The 5,239-nt window shown below is 36.9% G+C and overlaps 1 pseudogene; it reads right to left on the bottom strand.

Moving 5' to 3' along the window:
* Positions 1-4,643: 4,643 nt before the first annotated feature.
* LOC115941057 (U2 spliceosomal RNA) lies at positions 4,644-4,747 on the bottom strand (annotated as a pseudogene).
* Between the last annotated feature and the right edge of the window lie 492 nt (positions 4,748-5,239).

Genomic DNA, 5,239 nt, shown 5'->3' with positions numbered 1-5,239 from the left:
GAAAATAGAGCTACCCTACGATCCAGCAATTGCACTACTGGGAATTTACCCCAAAGATACAAATGTAGGGATCCGAAGGGGTACGTGCACCCCAATGTTTATAGCAGCAATGTCCACAATAGCCAAACTATGGAAAGAGCCAAGATGTGCATCGACAGATGAATGGATAAAGAAGAAGTGGTATATATATACAATGGAATATTATGCAGCCATCAAAAATGAAATCTTGCCATTTGCAACGATGTGGATGGAAGTAGAGGGTATTATGCTAAACAAAATAAGACAATCAGAGAAAGACATGTATCATATGATCTCACTGATATGGGGAATTCTTAATTTCAGGAAACAAACTGAGGGTTGCTGGAGTGGTGGGGGTGGGAGGGATGGGGTGGCTGGGTGATAGACATTGCGGAGGGTATGTGCTACGGTGAGTGCTGTGAATTGTGTAAGAATGATGAATCACAGACCTGTTCCTCTGAAACAAATACTACATTATATGTTAAAAAAAAAAAAAAAAGAAGAAGATAATAGCAAGGGAAAACTGAAGGGAGGGAAATTGGAGGGGGAGACGAACCATGAGAGACTATGGACTCTGAGAAACAAACTGAGGATTCTAGAGGGGAGGAGTGTGGGGGAGTAGGTTAGCCTGGTGATGGGTATTAAAGAGGGCACGTATATGCAAACAATGAATCATGGAACACTACATCAAAAACTAATGATGTAATGTATGGTGATTAACAAAACATAATAAAGTAGAATTAAATTAAAATAGACTCAAAATGGATGAAAGACCTAAATGTGAGACAGGAATCCATCAAAATCCTTGAGGAGAACACAGGCAGCAACCTCTTCGACCTCGGCCGCAGCAACCTCTTCCTAGACACATCGCCAAAGGCAAGGGAAGCAAGGCAAAAATGAACTATTGGGACTTCATCAAGATTAAAAGGTTTTGCACAGCAAAAGAAACAGTCAACAAAACCAAAAGACAACCGAAAGAATGGGAGAAGATATTTGCAAATGACATATGGATAAAGGGTTAATATCCAAAATCTATAGCTCCCAGATATTATCAGAATGAATGGATAATCTTGGGAAGTATTTAACATTTACTTTTTATACTACTCAAGCAGTCTGGTAAACCACTCAGTGAAGACACTGTCAAATGGATTTAAGCATTGAATGAGAGTATATTCTGGAGCAGTCATTCTTATTTTTATGTTAAAGAGTAAATTTTTCACATTAGGATTATTGGCAGAAATGGAAGGACTCAAAATTGCATTAACTGTATTATCTATTGATAAACAATAGTGGAATCACCACTAGAGAATGACACAGTGTTTGGAAAGTATCCACAGTTACAACTGGCCTCGTTTTTTGACTCTTTATCATTGGGATACCATTTGAGTAGAACTGTTTATTTTCCTGGGTGCACTTTCTCAAACATTCAGGTTGGATAAATATAACGTTTTCAGAACCATCTTGAAATTTTATTAAGTACTTACAACAAGAGTTATTTCAGTATCTGTTTGACAATGTTCTCAACATTCTGTGTAACAGGCATTGCTGGTAACAAAATATATCTCTGTTTGGCAGAACAAGACAATATCCACATCAGTCAAAAATTTTTAACTGCAGGGGCATTACTTCCCAGGTAGTAATATCACTTTGGTTGTAACATCTGACCTTTGACCTCAGCGTATTTTTAATTGTATAATAAATTCACGTATAGTAAAGGAGATACTGCTTCAAAATGGCAGCCGTGTATTTGCTATTTAAACTTTTAAAAAGTTTTATTATTTCAAAATTAAAGAATCCCTAATAGTTCCAAAGTAGAATGATATTAGACATATTTAGAACTATTTTAGATTAATATTTAGAACAGGATTAGCCAAATATAATGCTGTCTGTGTTGGTAGGATGTCTGATATGCTTCTAGGTAGACTTGATCCATATGTTCTGGAAAATTTACATGAGTTCTTTGTACTGAATATATGTTACTTTTTTTCTGAAAGGATTAAGGTGAAGATAAACAGGTGTATGAGTTGCTCAAAATGCATAAAAACTAATAGTGATAATTTTTTTACATCTCATTATGTCGTTAACATCTTGGGATTTCCTCTTTACTACAAATAATCTATTTCAATATGTACTTGCTTTATTGTAATATATGTTTTAAAATACATATGCATAACTTAAATATTTATAAGTTCAAATAGATATTTTAGTGTTATAACCCTCAAGGAAACTGGGGTTTCTTCCCTGGAGTGTGGCAAAATCAGAGTTAGCAATTATTGTTTTTAAGTTTCTGTATTTTAGTCATACAATCTGGCAGATTGCAAGCATACTGTTTTTCTGTTGGAAATGGAAAAATGCTCATGACGTTGTCTTAGGCAAGGCTTCCAGCCTAAAAGGGCAGGATATATCTGAGCTGCTAATTTTGCCAGTTCAGACTTTATCCTCTTTGTGGAGAAAATCAGAGGGATATCAGTTGATGCCAGTGCCAATTATAGAAATGTTATAGTTGATGCCTTTGAAAGTCTTATGTTAATTTGACACTTCATTAGTTGGAAATTTTTCCCCTTGTTTCCAGCTTCCACCTTCCCAGTTTAAATCTAGAAAACAACCACAGTAACAGCATCTTTGTCAGCTACTTCACATTTGGAGAACTGAACACTGTAACTCAGCTTGGGGGAAGGTGATAACATTGGACTGATTCATCTTCTGAGCCTTTTGTTGAGGGTAGTTACTAGTAATTGGACTACTTCTATGTGCAGAATCCGTGGGTTAGCTTCCCCCTCTGATGGAAAAAACCTGGAGTTTGCTGGCTAGCTAGCAAATGCAAAATTAAGCAATTTTGCTGGGAGCTAAATATATACAGTTAAGTGTGTGTGACTATTACACAGCTACAGAAAGATCCACATGCCAGTTTATTTGCTTATGGTGTTTTGGAAAATGGAATCCTTTAGAGAGAGAGAAAGAGAAAGCACAGACTTTCAACTCCATTGATTTTAATTAAGACTACCAAACACTGTAAAATTCATGAATCTGATGGGACAGAAGAGATTACACAATAGGTACAGGGACCAGTGGCTAGTCCTTAATTACCAGAAATTGACAAGACAATGACCTGTCAAGTTAATGGAAATTATTTTTCATAAAGCGGGGGTGCTATGGCAGCATGATATTAAAGTTTAGAGGAAAAAGAAGCCTGGACTAAAAAAAAAGTTCCTTGTCATTATTAATGAGTATGTATGAAAAGATAGAGACATAGAAAATGCTGATGATGTATTAAGTGGAGAAAAGAGGAGGTAGAAAATAGTGTAATCTGTGTGTTTCCATATTAGTGAATTTTTTAAAATTGAAGTGTAGTTGACATACATCATTACATTAGTTTCAGGTGTACAGCAAAGTGATTCAGCAACTTTATATATTATGCTATGCTCACCCCAAGTGTTGCTACCCTGTCACGGTACAACGTTATTACAATAACATTGACTATATTCCCTGTGCTGTACCTTTCATCCCTATAGCTTATTCCATAACTGGAACTTTGTACCTCCTACTCCCCTTCACCCAGTTGCCCACTTCCCAACCCCTCTCTTCCCTGGCAACCATCAGTTTGTTTTCTGTATTTATGGGTCTGTTTCTGCTTCTTGTTGTTGTTGGTTAGTTGATTTATAATCATTTGTTTTGTTTTTAGATTCCACATGTAAGTGGAACTATTTGGTATTTATCTTTGTCTGACTTACTTCACTTAGCATAATACCCTCTAGGTCCATCCATGTTGTTGCAAATGGCAACCCCTCATTCCTTTTTATGACTGGGTAATATTCCATTCTATATATCTATTTTGGTGAAATTTAGATACACAGAACCATTTTGATATGTTCCACTAATGCAGGATGTATCTATATAGTCACTTATCTTTTATTTAGTGGGTTTTTTTTTTTCAGGTAATCATTAGATTGCCCTATCTGCTGTGCTAGAAAAGAATCCGGTATTGCTTCTCTGCCATTTTGCCAAACACAGAAAGATCTGTGTCTGAACAGTGCACCAGTGCCATTCTTTTTCAATGCACCCAGTGTTACTGTCAAAGGCTGGTCATGTAAAGCTTCACACTTGTCTACTGCTACTGGGTTAATCTTGCTGGTTGAAGCCCCAGGCAGAGTGGTGCCCATAAAGCATCAGTAATAGAGTCCCATGTTCTATCCTTACAATACAACACACAATGATGGAGTCAGTAAGACTGGGTTTGGAGGAGTTTTAGCAAGAGAACTCTGCTGGCTCAGCCACCACAAATTCTTGTTCTTCTGAGCTGGTCCCAAGTCACTGGGTTAAGCCATCATGGATTATATCAGTATGTATCTCTAATTTCACATCCAGGGTGTAGTGGCTGGAATTTAAGTCCCTTTTCTCTTCTGTTTCTAATAGCCTGCTTTCTCCCTGTATTGCCCACATTTTGCTTTCTAATCAGTTAAGTCTAATTTCAGGATAATGAATGGCCAACAGTCTTAAATTCACATATCACAGAGGACAAAAGTTAGCACTTAAAAGATAAGTAAAAATCAGCATCTCTGATTTAAAAACAAAACAGAAGCAAACACGCCCCTGAAAATCATAAATTATCTATTGACTCAGTGATCTAAGTTTCTGTCTTCATATGTACATGCACTTAAAAAATATCAAGATACTAAACTGATAAGAACAGATACTACACTTGATCTTAGCCAAAAGGCCGAGAAGCGATCAAGAACCATATGATCCTCTCAGTAGATGCAGAAAAAGCATTTGACAAAGTGCAGCATCCTTTCTTGATCAAAACTCTTCAGAGTATAGGGATAGAGGGTACATACCTCAATATCATAAAAGCCATCTATGAAAAACCCACAGCAAATATCATTCTTGATGGGGAAAGACTGAGAGCTTTCCCCCTAAGGTCAGGAACGTGGCAGGGATGTCCCTATCACCACTGCTATTCAGCATAGTATTAGACGTCCTAGCCACAGCAATCAGACAACAAAAAGAAAAATAAAAGGCATCCAAATCGGCAAAGAAGAAGTCAAACTCTCACTCTTTGCAGATGATATGATACTTTATGTGTAAATCCCAAAGACTTCACCCCAAAACTGCTAGAACTCCTACAGGAATTTAGTAAAGTGGCAGGATATAAAATCAATGCACAGAAATCAGTGGCATTCCTATACACCAACAACAAGACAGAAAAAAGAGAAATTAAGGC

Source organism: Leptonychotes weddellii, unplaced genomic scaffold (genome assembly GCF_054177405.1).
Source record: "Leptonychotes weddellii isolate Sample4059 unplaced genomic scaffold, ASM5417740v2 HiC_scaffold_14177, whole genome shotgun sequence".
NCBI classification, from domain to species: domain Eukaryota; kingdom Metazoa; phylum Chordata; class Mammalia; order Carnivora; family Phocidae; genus Leptonychotes; species Leptonychotes weddellii.
This window is presented reverse-complemented; position numbering and strand designations above follow the sequence as displayed.